Below are 24346 nucleotides of genomic sequence, written 5' to 3'. Positions count from 1 at the left end.
AGTTAGCCCCTTGAATTCTGGGAATGTACTATGTCAATACTAAGTTTTAAGTACGTTAAAAGAAGCTGAATACAGAACAGCTAGAGTCACCGCCTCTTCTCCACATCAAGCCATGCTCATTGGGGCAGTAACAGCAGGTACCAATCTGTGATATGGAATGTGGCTTTGCCACACATCTGAAAATCTCATTAGAGAAAAAGTAATAATGGTGCTAACGCTCCCACTTGGGACTTTCAGCCTTTAAGTAAGTCCAAGAAACCTGTCTGGGAAGAATAAGACATTTGTGACTTTTCCAGTTTCACACTTCCACTACACCTGCCTACATTTGTTAAAAAGAATATTGCACTTTGAGGCTGATGATCTCCTTGCATTTGCTCTGACACGTGGCTGTCTCTTATAAAGAAAGCATTGCTGGGTATTTCTTTTCAGCTCCCAGCCACTGACACACCTGGTGCACATGCCTAGAGGTAACAGAGAAATCAGGCAGCAAACTGTCACTGTCTTCCTACTGTCTAGCTTTACGTTGCTATAAAGAAGTAAAGAGTAACTCAGTTTACCTTTTAGATGTGCAGTCTGTGCTTTTGTGAGCCAAATTCTGTTTTCAGATATGTCAGTGTAAACCTGCATTGACTCCATTCAATGGAGTTACACCAGTGTAACTCAAAGCAGGATTTAGCCTTACTTCTTTCCTGTCAGATTACACTGTATTGTAGGACATTAAAAAGAACAAGTTTTAAAATTCCATTACCATCAATGAAAAGCACAACCAAACATGTAGTAAGTACAGCAAGTTATAGGAATATAGACAGGTTACATATAGAAACTCTTGATAACAATATGAAAACGTTAGGAAATGATGGACAAGGCTGTGAGAACATGCAGGGAAATAAACTCCTTTTTACAGAAGAATTTCTTGCACACCAAAATGGGGTCCTGTGTTCACATTTAATGTTTGGGTTCTGGGATAGGGTCAGAATAGGATTGTGTGTAGGTGTCCCACAATCCCTGTCTGAGCTCACTGAATGCTTCACCACAGTGGGGCCTCTGATGTGCTGAAATGGACTGTTTAGGTTATTTTGAGGGAATTTCATTGTCTGTGAGGAGGTTACTGATGCAACACATAAATCGGGGAGCACATAAGATTTTGGGACAGACCTCTAGCTTAAAAAGAGATATTGATTGCAAAGGAGATATGACAACTTAGAGGATTTGGCCCCTTATTTTTATGAGAAAGCATGGAGCGACCACCTGCATAATGAAGTGAGAACATATCTCTCTCAGCAGGGAAAAGGACTTATATTATTGATCCACTTTGGGAGACTAATGTAATCTGATTAGTTTCAGATAGCTTTGAGGAAGAGTGCTGCCCAGCCAACAGACCACTCTATCAATGGCTTGGAAATAATCTTTTGTCCATGACCATCTATATAGCATCTCCAAGTTTCCTCTCTCTCTCAGCGTCATCTGCACAGGTCACTTCAGACTTATCTACATCATCTACCATGTCTACACTGGCACTTTCGTCATTAAAACACACCTCTGAATGACAAAAGTTTTAACGACGAAAAGCACTGGTGTGGACAGCACTTTACTGGTGGGAGTTGATCTCCTGTCGATGAAGTTAATGCCCCTCATTGTGGGTAGTGTTATTTTGTCGTCGGGAGAGCTCTCTCACGACAAAAAAGAGCGGCCACACAGTGCACTTAACAACGGCGCGGCTGCGGTTGTAAGGTGTGCTGTGTAGACATAGCCTAAGACAGACAAAGCAGGAGGGAAGGTGGCTGGGTTGCTGGCAGCCAAAGTCTGACCAATTGCATCAAAGAGATGCAACTGTGCGAAAAGCAGACATTTGTGTCTGCAAAACCCCAGTCTGGGTGGTATACAGTTTAGTCAGTCACAAATACTTAGTCTCTGTTTCATCACAGTCAATGTGAGGATTTTTCACTTTACAAGTGGCTCCAAGAGACATGTGAAAGTTTCAAAGCCTTACACACATACACACACACACACAGAGCATGAGAGAGAGAGAGAGAGAGAGAGAGAGAGAGAGAGAGAGAGTTTAGGGAACAGCCAGGCAGGGAGTAAAGGAAGTAGGAGTTTTAATTTTGTTTCACCTTTGGCCGTCTGAAGGCACATAGGTCACACTCTGTCCAGACAGTCACCACACACAAGTATAAGTATATAAAAAACCCCAACCATTGATCCGTGCAGCAGCTTCTCCTCTCACACACTTTCTTCAGACAACTCAACTTTCTCGGTTTTCACCCTTTGTGTTGCCCTTCACCTTAAGGCACAGACAGATTGTATTTAACAATTACATTGATTTTACTTAAACATTACTAACACAACCAGAGCTGGTGCTGAAGTCCACAATAGAGGGTGACTTTGGCCTCTGCATCTATATCCCACGTCCTTACATAACACACACACACTTTCCACATTTCTCCCCCTCCCCTGGCTCACATCCTTCTCCCTTCCTGACATTGCCCAGCATTCCTCTACTGCATTTCCTTCTTGCACTGAATGGTACACAAAGCCAGCAGCCTCACCTGCACCAGCCAGGCCCACTTTCCCCTCTGCAAATGGCTGGTGCTGTGCCATGCAGCACTCTGCTCTATCCCAATGGATGGAGTTAAGTGCTCACTCTCAAAGTACATCTGAATCTGTCTGCTACTCTTAGGACAATGGTGGCTTAAAAGCCATAGGTTGGCCCTTTGCATTTTCATTCACTTCAATATATCAAACCCAGATTTAAAAAATGCAGAGATGAGCTGCCAACATTTCAACAAGGGGCTCTCACAAAAATCTTTTGGCCTTAGCCTATGATAAATCCTGGGAGTAGCAGGAAGTGTGCTTGCAGCCTGGAGGAGGCAAGGAACCGAGCAATCTAGTCATTTGGATCCTCTCCTCACCTCCACCCCCAGTTAAATAAGAACTGCCTTTGCAATCACAGCCAATTAAGGAAGCAAACCCACATGACAAACTCAATCAGATCAAGCTGCACTTGGCTAAACATGATTACACTTTGTTCCTGAGAAATATACTAGGTATTTTTATTATGTGAGTAACAAATACAAAGGACGAAGATATTGTAGGTGAATTGGTGTATCCTTCTCAAGGAAAGCTTTGGAAAATATATGCCAGTTGGGTCACGGCAAACAAGCTGTTCTTCAGAAGTATAAGTCCCAGGGACACATCAGTTTTTAGCAGGAATGAGTTAGCAGATTCCAAGGAAGGCATGAACTTCCCTGGATACAGGAAAAGCATGCTAGCCTGCCCCTTCTCTTTGGAGGCAGTAATATATCAGTGACTTCCTGCGAGCAACGGAGACACCACCATCACCCAACACAGTGGCAAGATGATAATCAGTAAAAGGCCTGACTTCAATGGAGATTTACACCAGAGGTCGATCTGCCCAGAGCATATCAAATCAAACCATACAAGTAAGAGTAGCTGTAACTACTCTTCAAAATCAGAGATAAAACTGAACTGCAAAGACTGGTTCTGAATCCAAACTTCCCTGAAGTTCAGGACTGTTGGACTCCAGAACTGTTGGACTCCAGAGTTTTGGCAACAGTTCATTCCTATTAAAAAAAAATCCACAGGAACCAATCCGTTGCCTCCAAGTTTCTCACAGCTCTGCCTTGGAGAAGGTTTAGCATGCAGACTTGTGTGCCCATCCAAACATGCCACTCCACCATGCCACCTCCTGTGGTGTCCTAAATTTGACATCAGAGTCTGTGTGATCTTCTTAGGCAGTGCTGGCTCTACAAGTAAAAGTTGCTCTAAGCACTTGGCAACGTCTTTAAGTTGTGCACTTAATTATAGAAGGGAGAAAAAAATGACTGCATAATGCAGGCAAAAGAGTCCCACAGCTCTACTTTTTCATTCTAATTGTGTGAGAATCTGTAATATGCATAGCTTAAATCTGGGTAGAATGGAGCCCTAATTGTATATTAGCTGGTTCTGGACTACTGCAATGCTGAATCAGCAATCACAAGGTCCTGTTCTCCCCACCCCCCTTCTCTCTTCTCCTCTAATCTGAAGTCATTGCTGAAACATTAGGTGGTGGTGCATTTTCCCCAAATGTCTATTCAAATCCCAGAGGAAGAAGAGCAGGGAGCATATTATGCACTTAAATATCATTTCTCAAGAGGTGGGAGATTGCAGAGTGATCTAAAGGATGTTAACTCTAACTTATTACACTTTAAATAGGCTCTGATAATCACTGACTGATTTTTTTAAAAAATGGCAAACATTCAAAGGGTGAAGAAAAAAAATTAACTAGCTAAGCTTTTCCCTTATCTTTTTATTTTATTAGCAAATGGAGTGTTTATGCAATCTGTTGGACTCTCAGCCCTGGAGACTGAAATCTTCTGCTTAACCACAAATACGGCACATCACAGACAGTGGCAATGCAATATTCCCACCAAGACAATGTGCCTCAACCTTGACCCTGGAGGCACCAGTTTTAGAAAGGAGAGAATAGTTCAGTCTGCAGACTCATTCAACTCTGTGACCTAATTCTGATCTCACTGGTACTAGTGTAAATCAGGAGTATCTCCATTGAAGTCAGTGATGCAAAACTGGAATAAATGAAGGGCAATCAGGGCCCAGGACTCTATGAAAAGATTTTTATTAATGCTTAGTATTTGTATTGCAGGAGTGAGGAGGACCCAGCTGAGTTTGGGCCCCATTGTTCTATGTGTTGCATAAATGCATAGTAAGAGGCAGCCCCTGACACAATTAGCTTAAAATCTAAACTAACAAGAAGAAAAGGAGTACTTGTGGCACCTTAGAGACTAACGAATTTATTTGAGCATAAGCTTTCATGAGCTACAGCTCACTTCATCTGATGTGAGCTGTAGCTCACGAAAGCTTATGCTCAAATAAATTGGTTAGTCTCTAAGGTGCCACAAGTACTCCTTTTCTTTTTGCAAATAGAGACTAACACGGCTGCTACTCTGAAACCTAAACTAACAAGACAGACAAAAGGTAAGAGGGGGGACAGAGGCACAGTGCACTCAGACAGCAGGTCAGCAGGTCAGCACTCAGGTCTATTGAATGCTAGGCAGTGACCACACTATCTCCATTAACAATTATCACCAAGAATACCAGTTTATTATACTATTACTTCTTCACACTTTTACGAGGCACCCATCATGATTCCTGAGCATGTCATTTTCAATTTATCTCTATTAACATTCTCAAATAAAAAGAGAAAATACAATGCAACCCCATAGCTTTAGAGGACAGAATCCTGAGCTAAGCATCCAGGATTCCTGCACTCACATTTAGTGGGAAGCTTGGAGGAGGAGGTGCATCTTATAATGTAATCTGAACTCAGCCAAATTCATGCAAAGGCAATTTCCACCAGGAGCGAATTCCAATGCTACCAAGGCTGTTCCGCCTTCAGTGTCCACAAGTTTCAGCTTTAGCAGTGGCATATTTTTGTCCCCCCTTCATAGAATCATAGAATATCAGGGTTGGAAGGGACCTCAGGAGGTCATCTAGTCCAACCCCCTGCTCAAAGCAGGACCGATCCCCAATTAAATCTTCCCAGCCAGGGCTTTGTCAAGCCTGACCTTAAAAACTTCTAAGGAAGGAGATTCCACCACCTCCCTAGGTAACGCATTCCAGTATTTCACCACCCTCCTAGTGAAAAAGTTTTTCCTAATATCCAACCTAAACCTCCCCCACTGCACCTTGAGACCATTGCTCCTTGTTCTGTCATCAGCTACCACTGAGAACAGTCTAGAGCCATCCTCTTTGGAACCCCCTTTCAGGTAGTTGAAAGCAGCTATCAAATCCCCCCTCATTCTTCTCTTCCGTAGACTAAACATCCCCAGTTCCCTCAGCCTCTCCTCATAACTCATGTGTTCCAGTCCCCTAATCATTTTTGTGGCCCTCTGCTGCACTCTTTCCAATTTTTCCACATCCTTCTTGTAGTGTGGGGCCCCAAACTGGACACAGTACTCCAGATGAGGCCTCACCAATGTCGAATAGAGGGACACGATCACGTCCCTTGATCTGCTGGCAATGCCCCTACTTATACATCCCAAAATGTCATTGGCCTTCTTGGCAACAAGGGCACACTGTTGACTCATATCCAGCTTCTCGTCCACTGTAACCCCTAGATCCTTTTCTGCAGAACTGCTGCCGAGCCATTCGGTCCCTAGTCTGTAGCGGTGCATGGGATTCTTCCGTCCTAAGAGCAGCACTCTGCACTTGTCCTTGTTGAACCTCATCAGATTTCTTTTGGCCCAATCCTCCAATTTGTCTAGGGCCCTCTGTATCCTATCCCTACCCTCCAGCGTATCTACCTCTCCTCCCAGTTTAGTGTCATCTGCAAACTTGCTGAGGGTGCAATCCACACCATCCTCCAGATCATTGATGAAGATATTGAACAAAACCGGCCCCAGGACCGACCCTTGGGGTGCTCCACTTGTTACCAGCTGCCAACTAGACATGGAGCCATTGATCACTACCCTTTGAGCCTGACAATCTAGCCAGCTTTCTATCCACCTTATAGTCCATTCATCCAGCCCATACTTCTTTAACTTGCTGGCAAGAATACTGTGGGAGACTGTGTCAAAAGCTTTGCTAAAGTCAAGGAACAACACATCCACTGCTTTCCCTTCATCCACAGAGCCAGTTATCTCATCATAGAAGGCAATTAGATTAGTCAGGCATGACTTGCCCTTGGTGAATCCATGCTGACTGTTCCTGATCACTGTCCTCTCCTCTAAGTGCTTCAGAATTGATTCCTTGAGGACCCGCTCCATGATTTTTCCAGGGACTGAGGTGAGGCTGACTGGCCTGTAGTTCCCAGGATCCTCCTTCTTCCCCTCTTTTTTTTTTAGAGGTGGACATATTTGTCCTTTAGGAACTGAATTGTAATGACCAACTCATTCCATACAAAGGAAATAAAATGCTGTTAGATGGTAACTAGATAGGAAAACTCATTTGGCCTAATTGCAAACACTCACTACCATGGTGGGTTGGAAAGTCTGGCTCTAACATTACTGGGTTTGCATTCTGCACTGGGGAGACTGCCAAACAGAAAGAGCAGGAAAGAGAGAGAAAAAATCAGAAGAAAAGGGTGGCAAATCAAACAGAGAGAAGACAGAGTGAAAAGAATGAAGCACCTGTGGAAGTCTCTTGACAGACTCTTGAAGCCAATGGGATGTGGATTAGGCCCAAACAGAGAAAAAGAAGAACAAATTCTAATGACAAAAATGAATCACGCAGCACCACCTATATTATTCGGGTTGCCTGATGTTTCCTGTTACAAGACCCTGTGTTCAGGTGCTTATAACTTTGCCAGCCTAACCATTTGGGTTGAAACTTTCCATGTTGGGTGTCTGCTTCCGGCTAATTTTTTTTTTTTTTTGGGGGGGGGGGGGGGGGCGGACATTTCAGCACAAACAGTTGAGCCATTTCCAAGAACGGGTTAGGGGAAAATAGGCTGTTTTTCCCCATGTCAAAAAATTCTGGTGACCTTTTATTCAAAAAGCTCTAAGGCCCTCATGCATTGGAATGGGGACTTGAAATTTGGCAAGGTGTGGCCTTTGCGTCAGGGATGTGCCATTTTTTGTCCCTGTGAAAGTCAACCCACATTTGGCCAAGTTATAACCCTTTGGGTGGGCTAGGGAGAAGAATCAGTTTCCATTTGCTCAGAGACTTCTTAAATTTTAGCAGCTAAATTCCCTGAAGATTCCATATGCATGGGCAAGCTCCAGCCCAGGGCTGAGCAGGACTTTCCCTGCAAATTGCAGCTCTAGAAAAAGGGGTAAACAGTGAGGTAGCTAAGTTTGCAGATGATATAAAATAACTCAGGATAACTAAATCCAAAGCAGACTGTGAAGAGTTACAAAGGGATCTCACAAAACTGAGTGACTGAGCAACAAAATAGCAGATGTAATTCAGAGTTGATAAATGTAAGGTAATAATGCACATTGGAAAACAATCCTAATTATATATACAAAACAATGGGGTCTAAATTAGCTGTTACCACTCAGGAAAGAGATCTTGGGGTCATTGTAGATAGTTCCCCGACAACATCTGCTCAATATGCAGCAGCCGTCAAAAAAGTTAACAGAATGTTAGGAAACATTAGGAACATAAAAAGAAAAGGAGTACTAGTGGCACCTTAGAGACTAACCAATTTATTTGAGCATAAGCTTTCGTGAGCTACAGCTCACTTCATCGGATGCATTCAGTATTTTCCACTGAATGCATCTGATGAAGTGAGCTGTAGCTCACGAAAGCTTATGCTCAAATAAATTGGTTAGTCTCTAAGGTGCCACAAGTACTCCTTTTCTTTTTGTGAATACAGACTAACATGGCTGCTACTCTGAAACCTGTCATTAGGAACATAATTGCACAGAAAATATCATACCACTATATAAATCCATGGTACTCCCACACCTGGAATACTGTGTGAATGCAGTTCTGGTGACCCATCTGTAAAAAGGTATATTAGAATTGGAAAAGGTACAGAGGAAGGCAACAAAAATTATTAGTGTTATGGAATGACTTCCATATGAGGAGAGATTAGACAGACTAGGCCTGTTCAGTTTAGAAAAGAGATGACTAAGGGGAGATATGATAAAGGTCTATAAAATCATGCATGGTGTGGAGAAAGTGAATAAAGAAGTATTATATACCCCATCACATAACACAGGAACCAGGGGTCATCCAGTGAAATTAATAGGCAGCAGGTTTAAAACAAACAAAAGTGAGTACTTCTTCACACAGCACACAGTCAACTGGTGGAACTTATTGCCAGGAATGTTGTGAAGGCCAAAACTATAACGGGGTTCAAATAAGAATTAGATAAATTCATGGGCAATAGGTCCATCAATGGCTGTTAGCCAAGACGATCAGGGATGCAATCCCATGCTCTGGGTGTCCCTACGCCTGTAACTGCCAAATGCTGGGGCTGGACGACACAGGATGGATCACTGAATAATTGCTCTGTTCTGTTCATTCCCTCTGAAGCTTCTGGGGTTGGCCACTGTCAGAAGACAGGATACTAGGCTAGATGGACCATTGGTCTGACACACTATGACTATTCTTATGTTCTTATGATACAATGCATATCTGTTTATACAATTCTAGGAGATATTAAGAGGAAACAGATACTAATATAATAATAACATTACAGTATTAGTACTTATAATAGTATTATTATGGGAAGCCACAAAGGAACATTTCTAACACAGTATGAACAAATCTTTTATGGAATATGATCCAGAGATATTGGTGCTTTCCATACCGCTTGTTAGGCACGGGTAATATTTTAGAGGTGGTGCTTAGTATACAATAAAGGGATTGAAAATGACTGATCTGAACTTATTGCTCTGTGGAGACTGGGCAAACTCTGTAAGCACTAGACTACCAATACCAAAGATAAAATATGCAAACATTGTATTCTGTAGACTGGTTGTGAAGAGGCTGCCACAAACATTTGCCAATTGTTAAAATTTCTCAGTAATAGTTCTGCCTCTCTCTATTAAGTTAATATTTTTCCGGAGTAGAGACTGTGAAAGACCATAATGACCAGAGCATCCTTTAGATCTTCTGAGTAAACCAAAAATCTTGCCAGGCAGTTGACATAAACCCATTTACTAAATGCTCTTCAGCCTACAACCAATAAATGATTAACAAGGAACTTCTCAGTCACTTTCCAGATGCTGTTTGTTGAGACATCCTTGTACTACAATGACAAATGGGGCAGAATTAAATGAATGGCTGGAGATTTGACAATAATGTAGTGATGCTCAGCTTGGCAGGATCCTGCCATTCAGCAGAATGCCCCCAAGGCTGAATAGTGTGGGCAAACACCACTATACAAAGGTTAACTCTATTTTTATTTAGAGTAACAGCCGTGTTAGTCTGTATTCGCAAAAGGAAAAGGAGTACTTGTGGCACCTTAGAGACTAACCAATTTATTTGAGCATAAGCTTTCATGAGCTACAGCTCACTTCATCGGATGCATCCGATGAAGTGAGCTGTAGCTCACTTAAGCTTATGCTCAAATAAATTGGTTAGTCTCTAAGGTGCCACAAGTACTCCTTTTCTATTTTTATTTATATAAACTGCACTTCTGCCCCACCTGGAGTTCACTAGAGTTGAAGAACAAAAACCTCATTTTCTCAAACAGGTAATAACACACAATTATACAGCAAAGGTTAGCAAATTAATAGCTCTTATTCTGTCTGATGTCCCTAATTGCTTATTGTCTTTTTATGGTAAAAAAAAAAAAAAAGTTTTAGAATAGTTGGAAAGTTAGATCTAATCACATTAACAACCAAAATAGGGTCTTATTCTCCATTGGCTTGCACTTCGAGGAGTCATATATAGCTGGGTGTAAAATGCTGCCACTCTGAGGCCTGGTTTACACATAAAACGTTTGACCAGCATAACTACGTTGGTAAGGGATATGATGTTTTACCAACATAGTTACACTGGTAAAAGCTGAAGAGTACAGGCATTTATACTGGTAGAAGACCCTTTTTATTCTGCATAGCATATTTTGCTGAACTGAATTACTCTAGACCTGCAAAAGCACGTTTATACTAGTATCACTGGTATAATTGCATCTGCAGTAGAAGGGGTTGCCACATTACCTACAACAGCATAGTTAAAGCATTAAAACTTTAGTGAAGACAAGTCCTGATCTGGTAGCATTCTACACCCATGTTGCACTGGTGTAATGGACTACATAAGGCACAAGGGAAACAGGTCCTGAATCTAAAAACTTCTTTAGTGATGCAAATCTGACCAATATAAATTAGATTCTTCAAACTGTACAGATGGTAGAGAATTTTATAAACAACCATATATCTGCAGACCACATTAATAGATACTAGAGATGGAACTAAGAAGGTGGTGTTTAGAACTGGATATAGAAAAGCTTTTGGCTACATAGTTCAGCATTTTGGTTTGAGGGCATAATTAGAGTAAGGCTGAGTTCAGATAGGAGGATGCTGAAATCTCATGAGCTGTTCTTGTGATATTTCAGTTCCAAATGCTGAAACCTTGCAAAATCTGTGTATTTCCACATTCTTGGGTTGAAATCTGCAATTATTCAGCCACATCTGAATGGCAACCAGAAGAAGAAAATAAGACTTTTCCAGCTTGAGATTGGGTTCAAAACTGGGCTCTGGGTTTCCATTGGAACCTTGAGGCACCCCCATAATATAAATAAATAACAATAAAGATAATTTCTGGAAAAAAAGAGTATAGGACTAGGGAAAGAATATTCTAACTCTGTTAATGTGAATGACTTAAGAACCAAATTACAAATGGAAGGTCAAATTGCTCTTTCCTAACCAGTTCACAAAATAGTGATGAGAAAAAAAACACTGAATTTTATCTTTGTGATAAATATTTATGCTTGTTGTGAACCCTGTCTTGTTCCCACAGTCACAATTTATCATATCAATATTATGTACAGATTTTAAACACATAGGATTCTATTCTCCACAGCAATTGGCTTCCAGAATCTTCTGTAACTCTGCACCAGTTAAACTCCAAATTTTTCTTTCCATGTTACTCCCTTTTTCTTCTCATAGGGAATCTCAAGCCATGAACGAAAAAAATGGCCAACTGTGATCTACCTAAATGAGAAACAACTCTCCAGAGATAATCAGCAACAAGCCACTTTAATCTTACTTTACATTACTATTTACGAAACATTCAGCGGGGTAAATCCTATTCCTGCTTCTTCTTCCTTTCTGGATGCAGTGGGCGCTGCCAACAACAGAACCAGAGCTCTTCAGGTTCATGGGCTAAAATGCCTGGAATCCATATAAAACAGACATGACCTGGGGATGGGAGTAGGCTGAGGGAGGGAAGGGGACAGTGTCAGTGGGTTCATCATTCATTCCCATCTGAACAGTGGAGACATAAGTACTCAAAGTACTTTGTGGCCCCAACCACTGCCTTACCATGGTCCCACAGGGGTAGATTTCTTCCTCCTCCTGTCTGCAAAATCCTTCAAAACATTAGATACTACTGTGCACTGGGAAAGGATTTGTCCTCAAAGTCTTATGAAAGTAGTAAGACAATGGAAAACCAGATAAAATAAATAAATATGCATTTAGTGTTATTAATCATAGAATCATAGGACTGGAAGGGACCTCAAGAGGTCATCTAGTCCAGTCCTCTGCACTCATGGCAGGACTAAGTATTATCTAGACCATCCCTGACAGGTGTTTGTCCAACCTGCTCTTAAAAATCCCCAATGACAGAGATTCCACAACCTCCCTGGGCAATTTATTCCAGTGCTTAACTGCCCTGACAGTTAGGAAGTTTTTCCTAATGTCCAACCTAACCCTCCCTTGCTGCAATTTAAGCCCATTGCTTCTTGTCCTATCCTCAGAGGTTAAGATGAACAATTCTTCTCCCTCCTCCTTGTAACAACCTTTTATGTACTTGAAAACTGTTAGGTCCCCTCTCGGTCTTCTCTTTTCCAGACTAAAGAAATGCAATTTTTTCAATCTTCCCTCATAGGTCATGTTTTCTAGACCTATCATTTTTGTTGCTCTTCTCTGGACTTTCTCCAATTTGTCCACATGTTTCCTGAAATGTGAAACCCAGAACTGGACACAATACTCCAGTTGAGGCCTAATCAGCACGGAGCAGAGCAGAAAAATTACTTCTCATGTCTTGTTTACAACACTCCTGCTAATACATCCCAGAATTATGTTTGCTTTTTTTGCAACAGTGTTACACTATTGACTCGTATTTAGCTTGTGATCCACTATGACCCACAGATCCTTTTCCGCAGTACTCCTTCCTAGGCAGTCATTTCCTATTTTGTATGCGTGCAACTGATTGTTCCTTTCTAAATGGAGTACTTTGCATTTGTCCTTATTGAATTTCTAATTAAACTTTTGTTTTGAAAATGTCATAAGAGGACATTTAGACTATTCTAAACCATTTTTGTCCATTTTTTTTCTCCCAGTCAGGAAATTCAACAAAACTGGCCCTTTCTGGCAAAGGGTTTCAATGAATCCGCATTTTCTGACAAAAATATGTCACTGGAAAATTCCCAGCTACCTCTAGTACTTACTTACTCACTCCCACAGCTGTTTAAAGGATTAATTAGGCAAAGTTTACACAGAGCTTTGGAAGTGAAGTGTTACATAAGTGCTAAGTTCTATGATTGTAAGTTACATACTCCTGTCTCCAGTAGAAAAGCCCTTTATTAATTTTAGCGTGCACTATTGCACTTTAACTCTCTATGCAAACATTCTATGAACTCCTGCCTCTGTCTAGTTATTTCCCTGGTGGTAGCATAGCTGTGCATACCCTGTATCCTTGCTTAGATTCTCAAAGAGCTGAGTAAACAGACTAGTGGTGGTTGCCACAGTACTACACCTGTAAGGTCAACAACGCACAAGTGGGTTGGCAACAGCACTTAGATTTGTTTTCCATAAGCACCCAAGAGAATAGATCAAATCAAAAGAGAGTAGAACCAAAAAAAATCCTTTAGTGCTTTTTTATTTCAAAAGTATCTGAGAGACTGAATAGAGGGAAGGGATCAAAAGCTCCCATACTGTACTTTTGTATTTGTGTTTTATTTGACTGTCAAGGACTGAGGCCCAAAGTGTCCACTCTTCAGTGCTTTTCTTCCACTGCAAATAGAGCCCAAGACAAAGAAAATGCGTGGAGAAGAGTAATTAGAAAAGGGTTTCAGGAGAGCTTCTCAGAGTTTATATTTCTTGATGTTGTCTGATGGAAGAGTGGGGTTGTAGAACTAGTTCTATTTTGGTGTGTTCTCAGAAATATTAATTATTAACAATAATCACTAATTAATCACCTTTGCACTTGCATAACCCCTTTCAGCCAAGAATATATCCATTTAGGCTCTTATATGTTTCCCATCACGGATAGCTTTGCATGCATTAACTAATTAATTCATTAAGCTTCACGATGTCCCTATGAGGTGGGGAGCTATTTTACACTCAGGCAAACTGAAGAAACCCAGAAGGGCCTAATGCTCATTACTCATGTTGAGTAGTACTTGACTCTGCAAGTAGTCCCATTAAAATCAATGTGAGTAAGGCTGGCAGAAGCTGGGGAGTTTTTGCCTGGCTCTAAAGGAAGTATGCAGTAGAGTGCCGGGGGGAGCAAAGAGCCTCCACCTGTTTGCTCAGTCCCTCTAAGAGCCAGGCAGCATTGCAGTCCCTAAGCTCAGAGCAGTACATAGCAAACGAAGAACACACAGGAGTATGAAAAGCAGGTGACCCAATTGCCCCACCCCTCCATGCATCAACCAACAGAGCTGAATGGCTGCGTGCAGAGGGGTGGGGGTGGAGAGGGTATCTGACTCCCTTGAAAGGTGCATAAAAGCGAATAGCCTCCCCTTCCACTCTGGAGATCTCTAGAAGCAGGTCTGCATCACCCTCAACGCAGGGCTATGTCACATCGCCCAGTGACCTTCCCAAGGTCACACACAGAGTCGGTGGGGCAATCAAGAATAGAACCCAAGAGCCTCTGCTTTTTAGGATAGGATTTTCAAAAGCACTTATCCTTGGCCACATTTTGCTTCCACTGAAGCCAATGGTAAATTGACTTAAATGGGAGCAGAATTAGGCCAAGCAGAGCACTGTTGAAAACTCCTACCTTTAATCTTTAATTTTTTTAGTCACTGAAGCTGATTAAGATTTTTTTTCAATTATTGCAGATGAGGTCAGTTAGGGATTGCTGCGCTAATATCTCAATCATTTTATTGCACTGATTTGAAGCTAGGTTTGTATTTTGCCATCCTAAACCTGGATACATATTTAGCTACAACACATGGACATCCATTGGAGACTCTTTCCTTTCTATTCTGTGTGTTAATACCCCTCCGCTCTCTCCCACAACTGCCAAAGAAAGCATTGACTACAAAACAGAACCTTGGAAATGCTAAAGCAAACAAACAATGAAAGGGACATTAGTAATGTACAGGATTCCATTTCAAATCCTCAGCGAAGTCCTAGAAGAGTATTACATTAAAAATTTAAATTCTTAACAATGAACCTGTGATCCTCCAAAACAACAATATCAATTCAGACGCAAGCATTTCCCCAAAAAGAAATATTATTTTTTCTGAAACATGCAACCTTCCTGGGAAAGTCCAAGGCAGACAGATTCATTTCAGTAAAAGATACTGAAATTCTGAAAAATAAGGATTTTGTTCCATCCTCCTCTGAGGATACATCCTGAGCATCCTTAGTCTGCTCCTATACACATTCAGTATAAATACAAGGATTTTTTCTCTTCCCATCACAATTATATATATCAGGGGGTAGCCGTTTTAGTCTGTATCCACAAAACAACAAGGAGTCCGGTGGCACTTTAAAGACTAACAGATTTATTTGGGCATAAGCTTTTGTGGGTAAAAAACCCACTTCTTCAGATGCATGGAGTGAAAATTACAAATACAGGCATAAATATACTGGCACATGAAGAGAAGGGAATTATTTTACAAGTGGAAAGTCAGTGTTGACAAGGCCAATTCAGTCAGGGTGGATGTCCAATTCAGTCAGGGTCCACTCCCAATAATTGATGAGGAGGTGTCAATACCAAGAGAGGGAAAATTGCTTTTGTAGTGAGCCAGCCACTCCCAGTCCCTACTCAAGCCCAAATTGATGGTGTTAAGTCTGCGTGGACTCCGCCTGATGGTCGAACTGACAGACTGGACTTCTACATAGAGTGCTTCCACAGATGTGCACAGGCTGAAATTGTGAACAAACAGCATCACTTGCCCCATAACCTCAGCTGTACAGAGTGCAAAGCCATCCTATAATCAATGGGGCTGACAAAGGAGGTGCTGTAGTCATCATGAACAAGTTGGATTATGAACAGGAGACTGCCAGGCAACTCTCCAACACCACATTCTACAGGCCACTATCCTCCGATCCCACTTAGGGGTACCAAAAGAAACTAAACCATCTGCTCAGGAAACTCCCTGCTACAGCATGGGAACAAATCTACGCAGACACGCCCCTAGAGCCCCGACCAGGGGTATTCTATCTGCTACCCAAGATCTATAAACCTGGAAATCCTGGATGCCCCATCGTCTCCGGCATTGGCACTCTTAAAGCAGGATTATCTGGCTATTTGGACTCTCTCCTCAGACCCTGTGCTACCAGCACTCTTAGCTATCTTTGAGACACCACCGACTTCCTGAGGAAACTACAATGCATTTGGTGATCTTCCTGAAAACACCAGCCTGGCCATCATGGACGTAGAAGTTCTTAACACCAATATTCCACATGAAGATGTACTACAAGCTGTCAGGAATAGTATCCCTGATCAGGCCATGGCACACCTGGTGGCTGAGCTTTGTGACTTTGTCCTCACCCACAACCATTTCAGATTTGGGGACAACTTATACCTTCAAGTCAGCAGCACTGCTATGAGTACCCGCATGGCCCCACAGTATGCCTACATTTTTATGGCTGACTTAGAACAATGCTTCTTCAGCTCTCATCCCCTAGCTCCCCTCCTCTACTTACGCTACATTGATCACATCTTCATCATATGGACCCATGGGATGGAGGCCCTTGAAGAATTTCACCTGGATTTCAACAATTTTCAACCCACCATCAACCTCAGCCTGGACCTGTCCACACAAGAGATCCACTTCCTGGACACTACAGTGCAAATAAGTGATGGTTACATAAGCACTACCACTACCTATACCAGAAACCTACTGACTGCTATACTTACCTACATGCCTCCAGCTTCCATCCAGGACACATCACATGATCCATTGTCTATAGCCAAGTCCTAAGATACAAACGCATTTGCTCCAGACCCTCAGACAGGGACAAACGCCTACAAGAGCTTTATCAAGCATTCTTAAAACTACAATACGCACCTGAGGAAGTGAGGAAACAAATTGACAGAGTGAGATAGGTACCCAGAAATTACCTACTAGAGGACAGGCCTAACAAGGAAAATAACAGAACACCACTGGCCGTCACATACAGCCCCCAGCTAAAAAATGTCCAGCGCATCATCAAAGATCTACAACCTATCCTGGAAAACTATCCCCCACTCTCACAGACCTTGGGAGGCAGGCCAATCCTCGCTTACAGACAGCCCCCCCAACCTGCAGCAAATACTCACCAGCAACTACACACCACACCACAGAAACACTAACCCAGGAACCAATCCCTGTTACAAATCTCATTGTCTACTCTGTCCCCATATCTACTCTAGCAACACCATTGGAGGACCCGCCACACCATCAGGGGCTCATTCACCTGCACATCTACTAATGTGATATATGTCATTATGTGCCAGCAACGCTGCTGTGCCATGTACATTGGCCAAACCGGACAGTCCCTGCGTAAAAGCATAAATGGACATAAATCAGACATCAATGGTAACATACAAAAACCAGTAGGAGAACACTTCAATCTCCCTGGACATTGAATAACAGATTTTAAAGTAGCCATTCTTCAACAAAAAAAAGCTTCAGAAACAGATTTCAAAGAGAAATTGCAGAGCTACAATTCAGTTGCAAACTTAACACCATCAGTTTGGGCTTGAATAGGGACTGGGAGTGGCTGGCTTACTACAAAAGCAATTTTTGGTATTGGCACCTCCCCATCAATTATGGGAGTGGACCACATCCACCCTGACTGAGTTGGCCTTCAGCACTGGTTCTCCACTTGTAAGGTAACTCCCTTCTTTTCATGTGCCAATATATACTTATGCCTGTATCTGTAATTTTCACTCCATGCATCTGAAGAAGTGGGTTTTTTACCCACAAAAGCTTATGCGCAAATAAATCTGTTAGTCTTAAAGGTGTCACTGGACTCCTCGTTTTTATCACAATCCTGGGGGGTGAAGTCCTGACCCTATTGAAGTCAATGGGAACTTTGCCATTTAGTTCATTGTAGTCAGGATTTGCCCAGAAGATGTAGGTCCTGATCCCACAAACTTCTATACACATGAAGATAATAGGATTACTCATGCAAGAAGAGTCATTCACATGAATGTTTGCTCAATCAGCCCCTATATCTTCTGCAGTTATAGCGATGATCCTTTTGTCTTCAATGAAACTGCTCCTGTGACCAAAGTTATTTGTGTTTGAAAGTATTTGCAGGATCAGGCCCATACGTAGTTTCCTATAATACAACTTGCCATGTACAGTATTAGGATAAAAGGCTGTGTGACCTGTGCTCCAATACATAAACACTTTGCTTTAAGTATATCCAATTTTCTATACTGTACTGACTTCACCCACACAAACATTTTCTGAAAACATGAAACAAGATACTGAAACCTATAACGTGTTTCTCAAAGTTTCCTCAGGTGATGCAAACTGTCCTAGCTGCACATAAGACAATGGTCCTTTTTGAGAACGAACCTTAAGAACGATTCAAACTTCATTTCCAGTTAGTTTCACTTTCCTTTAATTGCTTCAGTTTCAGTATTCCCTTCTGTAGTACCAATTAGTAGGCTGCTGCCCTTTACTGCTTCCTCATTGTCTCTTGTAATGTAAAGTAGTATTATCATCATTTACCGCTAAGAGGGATTTTTTTTCATTCATTTATGTACAATTATCCGTCACAGAATATGTTCATTTAAATATGTCTATCTGTACAATATCCATAAATACAAATGCCAGCCAGGGGCTGTTGCAATATATATTCCACCGCTATCCTCCCACAGGTCTCCTAGGGAGAAAGGAGACGGAATATAAAAGGTAACTTTAACATTGTCTGCTTCAGCTGATAAAGTGTCAGACTGAGAGTTCACACTTGAGGAATTTCCTTCAAGCTTTTCCATTTTGTCCCCCAATATCATCATCTGCAGAGTGCAGGCATCCAATTCAAGACTGAATCTCTCCATGGTGAACTTAATGGCATTTAATATTAAGCTCAGAAAGAAAAGGAGTACTTGTGGCACCTTAGAGACTAACCAATTTATTTGAGCATAAGCTTTCGTGAGCTACAGCATCGGATGAAGTGAGCTTATGCTCAAATAAATTGGTTAGTCTCTAAGGTGCCACAAGTACTCCTTTTCTTTTTGGGAATACAGACTAACACGGCTGTTACTCTGAAACCTGTCATTAAGCTCAGAGAAGCTTCTGAAGCTAGTTGCTCAATGGTAAGCCTGCCAGGGCAGGGCTTGTCTCTTTTATGTGTTTGTACCATGTGCAGCACAATGGGGCCACAATCCTGATTGTGCCACCCTGACAAATATTTACTCCTCCTCCTCACACCAGAGCCCCAGTGGGGAGTAGAACTGCAGTTCTCTTGGTAGAAAGTAAAGTCTTAGAATACAAGTATTATCCCTTTCCTGCCACATCCAAGCTTCACTGTAGGAATGATTCTATAGTCTTGTGGGGGGGGGGTGTGTTCCCAAACTGCAAAGGGGTATTAAAATAGATTCAGCTGATTCACTTTTAAAACCAACTGGAGCTCAGGCTCTGGCCCTCATTTTTATAACCAGTTACTTAAACTTCACTGAGGTTCTAAAACTTTTGGGGAAGTTTCACAGAGATCAAATGCTGCAGGTCTAGACCAAGCACAAGAGAGTCTCTGTGGTGGGAATCTCTACTCTGTAGCTGGGATGGTGCTTCCCAGCATGGGTAGACAGACGCACCTTCCTGAGTAGAGCTAGCATGCTAAAAACAGTGGCACAGCAAGGGATAGCACTGGTGGCGGCTCGAGTACGTAGCCAGGGCATCTCGACTGGTTTGTACTCAGCTAGAGGGGTAGCGCAAGCAGTAGTGTGGGCCTGCCTCCTGTGCTACCCCTGGCTATGCTGGATTTTAGCATGCTAGCTGGAACAGAGCTTAGGAAGCACACTCCCAGCTGCAGTGTAAGAGTAAGTACCAGCAGCACTAACTCTTAGCAATCATCTTTACTCAGCCCACCCCGCAATTTATAGTCAGTCATTTTTTAAGGTAACTTTAAAAAAGAACTTTTTTACATACACTGGCTGTAATAAATGCACACCGCATGCTCTAGCCTGATTGATTTTCACAACTATATGTATGTTAGGATTTAACACAGGTTCTTCCCATTCAGGTCGTTACACAGAAGGTTCTTGTTGATTGTGTAATTGATCTGATGAGATGATAGAAATGAGTACAAGCTTTACTTAACGTCCAAATAAGCCCATTCATTAACATATCCAAACAAAGCTACAAGGAGAGAGAGAGAGAGAGAGAGAGAGAGCAAGCACACGCTCTCAGGACTATAGGCACACTCACCTACTGCTAAGAGTTATGGGAAACAAAGACAGCAGGAATCAACCAGTGGAGCACATCAGAGAACAGGCCATTAATCAGTCGACACCATTGCAGGAGCCTGACATTCCCAGATTTAGGGAACAGAGACAAATCTTTTATATCTTTATTTTATGTAACTATTTGGCTACATGTCCCTATTTCCAGGGCCATAATAAACTTTATTCTTGCTCATTAGCCACATGTGCCCTTCGGATCACAGAAGGAAGCTATTTGTATCAATTCATTTTTTAATAACTGATAGGCATTAGTGCCGTTATCTCTAGAGTTACCATGTTGCAAAAGCCCCCCGCAAGTTCCCCTTATTTCAAAATTACTTGTGAAAGCTTGTGGTGTACCTGTTCTTCTGTGGTCAACCTGTTTGTTACACAGAAGAGAAGGCACAATTCATGACCTCAAATTAAATCCTTACATCTACTTTGGCTAACTAAAACCCAAGCCTGACACACTAGGCCTCACACACAATAAATGTTACCTTTCTATTATAAGAAAGCCTAACATCCCTATTATTTGTGTTCTCTTACTTGCCCCCAGCATGCTTCAATGTACTCAGCATTACAACTAATCAGTAATATAGCTATAGTGTTAGTACAAAAGCACAACAGGATCATAGGACAACAATGCACAGAGAAAGGAGACATAATGCAGGGTACTCAGTGCACAAATATATACATAGAAAGGGGGCACAGATAGGGGATAAACAATGTACAAATGAAGGGGAAAGAATACACAAATTCACTCTCAGATTACAAAGAAAGCATGGGATAGGGAACACAAAGCATAAATAAAAATAAAGCTACAAAAAGAGAACATGAGCATGTGGCTGATTGTGTCCTTTGGGACTAGATGCAAAGGAGACACCCCCCACAGATGGCCATCCCTCTCCTTATGTGGAAGGACTCAGCCATCTTCCAGGCAGAGTTCCCCTGTACCTCAGGCCTTGTAAAGAGCTCTCTGTGCATCTAGGGATCCATGTGAGGGGACCGGTCAGGTAGTGGGCAGGCTGATGGAGAAGGGGGCAAACTGGGGGTGGTAACTTTCCAGCCAACCACCCTCAAGGGATAAGAACCTACCTTCAGGGGAGATCCAGGGGAGTCCCTGAAGCTTTGCTGCCAGGGATCAGGGGCAAAACCAGAGGGGGCCAGACTTGGTCTGGAGGCAGAGTCTCCACGTACATGGCACCATGTTGTCCCCTGCAGATCCCTGGATGGAGAAGGAAGGAGGAGGAAAGGCCATAGCTCAGACCTATACCTCTGCACCAGCCCAAACGAACTGGTCAGACACAGAGATAGGAGCATGTGGCACCGCCCCCGCCAAAAATTGTGCCACATTAGTCTTCCCAGCAGGGTGGGGAATGTGTGAGAGGGATTGTGCTCTCAGCAGTACAATCCCTCTACAAGCTTTATCTTTAGCTGTGCATATCTCCATCACAACCAGTGCTAAATTCCTGTGGCCCAAAGATTTTAAAAGCTCTATGGCCAAATTCTCTGCAGGCCTACTTCCATTGACTTTGATGGAGTGGACCCAACAAAAAGTTTGGACATTAATTGTGAAGTTAGGACTTTTTCCTGACTATCTCAACCCAGTACAATGTAAATTGCATGGAAAGGAAGAAGCCAGTAATAACATAAAACATAGCAGTTAGTCAGCAGAACTAAGTCTAGGAAAGTCATGTATTACAAGGACTAAGCGAACAATTCACAATCAAATTTATATGGCATATTTAGCCTCCTTTTTCTGCTTGTAGAATATTCATTTAACAAAAGGATTCAAGTAATATTTTTGCAAACTGTATTAACTCAGTGGATTGATTGTAAACAGCTTTCTGCAAGTAGTCAGGCTGCTCAGGTTACAGATGACTGATCAGATAGGTGCTCTCTGGCACATCCAGTGTGAATAATCATACATGAGACTAAAATTCAATTTTTTCAAATCCTGATGTACATAAGTTTAAAAATGTGAGGATATATTTGTAGAAATTCAGTATTTTGTAGTATTAACTCAGCTGGGGATACTAATGTCATTTCCACCTAAACCTTGGAACAGCAGCATTCCCCCCCCCACACACACACACCAGTACAGAAAACGTTTGTGAAGTGGAGCTAGCTTCATGGGAGACGAAGGAATGGAACCAATGGACAGTCACTAAGATGCAGAATACTGGAGCATGAGACACAAATATGAGACACAAATACAAATTATGTGGTAGATATAACTGAAGATTGCAGACATTCTTTCATATTTCATTGATCAAATGACAAAGAAATGAACCTAACTGAGTTATAAAATGTATCATGAATTGGAAATGCTGCAGATAGAATAATTAAAACATATGCTATTCACTTAATTACATTTTTAGTGTTAATAGTGCCAGCTCTTCCTAGCTAGAGTTACATTTTAATAAAACTGTCCTTATTTGAATCAGTATGGACAAGCATTGAGTGGTCCTGTAGATTATTTCATATATGAATAAATACAAAATTCCAAGAAGTGCAAAACTGCAGTGTCTACAGACAGGGTAGAATAGAAGAATGCACTCATAAAAAAGTTCAGAACATGAAATATAAGCTGTATTTATATACTTATTCTTCCATTCCTGTCCTAAACCATTGGGTAGTGTCACTGTGCAATGATAAGCAGGTGCCACATTTAATCCCACATTTGGAATAGTTAGTCTGTGTAAGCCTCAACTCTCCAGACTGACTTGTTTAGTAGGCCGGGAAGCTCCTCTGTGTATGATGATACTATATGATGGGCAGGTTGTGGGACTCACTGTACCACTATCCTGTGGTAGTCCACTGACAGGGTGTTACTGGTCCACTCCTAGGCCCAGGTCAACTCTGCCCCACCTGTTCACTGCACCTTTAAGCAACGCTTAAGTTATGCTGAGGAGTGAAAAGGATGGAGTCGAGGAATAAGAGATTCTCATGCTCCAGCTGTGCCTGCCAGCTACTGAGCAGAGGGGATAGAGAATCACCACAATGAGGCTTGGAAACTTCTTTTATAATCTAGGAGACAGCATCTGTCACCCCTACTCAAACTGAATAGTACCTTACCCGACAAGTATCCTCACTGAAGTCATTAGTATCAGAGTTGCTAGGTGGCCAGCTGAGGCAGGAACAGATGCAGGATAGAGTAGGGGATGGCTAGTGCGAAAACAGGTATGAGCTAGAGCAGGAGCAAAGGCGGTCTCTTGAGACTACTGGCAATGGGAGTGTTCCCAGCCAGGTAGTGATGTTAAGTGACTGGAGAGACTGCTTCCCTTAAGAGCCTATATACCTGCTTTGGGATCACCTGGATGGGTCCTTGCCTGTGGATTGGCTGAACCCTGGCCACATGGCATGGGAATTATCACAAGACCAGCAGGCAATTGCCTCTGATGACAGATTATACTCTCTGGCTCAGAGATAACTCATCAGTTTTAAGCAGGCTTAGCACAGAGGTAACTCAGGCTTAGACAGGCGCAGCGGGATCACAGGACTACTCATGGAGCAAAGGTGGCAGAAGCTGGTGCACTCCTGCTCCCACTGAAGTCAACAGGAGTATTATTATTATTTATAGACCTAGCAATGAACCAGGACTCATTGTGCTAGGTTCTGTACAAACGCAGAACAGGAAGACAGTCTCTGTCCTGAGGAGCTTAAAAATCTAGCCATTGGCCTTGCTCCAATTGAAGTCAGAAATTTCTCATAGTTTTTCTCTTTTCAAGTATATTGTATGCAGCAAGTAACCCTAGTGAATTATCCTGTATTAGTCTTTTTAGTCTAAAAGTTTGTAGTATGACTGCCTTGTGAACAGTAAGTGCCATCATTTCAAAGCTCTTTGGCTTCATCATATTTCAGGAGCACATACTGTCATAGCACCTCTTGCAAGGCATAGTTATCATGAAAACCCATGTATAATGGGTAGATATAGCTGTTGTCAAGGGCAAGACAGACAGGCTCCTACCTAAAAGTGAACAGGACACTGGTTTCACTCCAACAGTGGGCAGGCAGTACCAGACTGTACAACATGGGTGTTCCTGCAAGTCTCAGCTCTAGTCCTGACCTTCAGCACGACTCCACTCCTGCT

The 24346-nt window shown here is 42.2% G+C and overlaps 1 long non-coding RNA gene across 1 annotated transcript; it reads right to left on the bottom strand.

Moving 5' to 3' along the window:
• Nucleotides 1-577: 577 nt before the first annotated feature.
• LOC122461659 lies at nt 578-23504 on the bottom strand. Its single transcript, XR_006283742.1, has 3 exons — nt 23332-23504; nt 21349-21478; nt 578-702 (listed from the first exon to the last, which is right to left on the bottom strand). It is a non-coding gene; the product is annotated as an uncharacterized LOC122461659 (long non-coding RNA).
• Nucleotides 23505-24346: the final 842 nt, after the last annotated feature.

The sequence above is a fragment of the Chelonia mydas genome, chromosome 9 (assembly GCF_015237465.2).
Source record: "Chelonia mydas isolate rCheMyd1 chromosome 9, rCheMyd1.pri.v2, whole genome shotgun sequence".
Classification (NCBI taxonomy): Eukaryota; Metazoa; Chordata; order Testudines; family Cheloniidae; genus Chelonia; species Chelonia mydas.
Note: the sequence above shows the minus strand (reverse complement) of the source record. Positions and strands in the feature narration are given on the sequence as shown.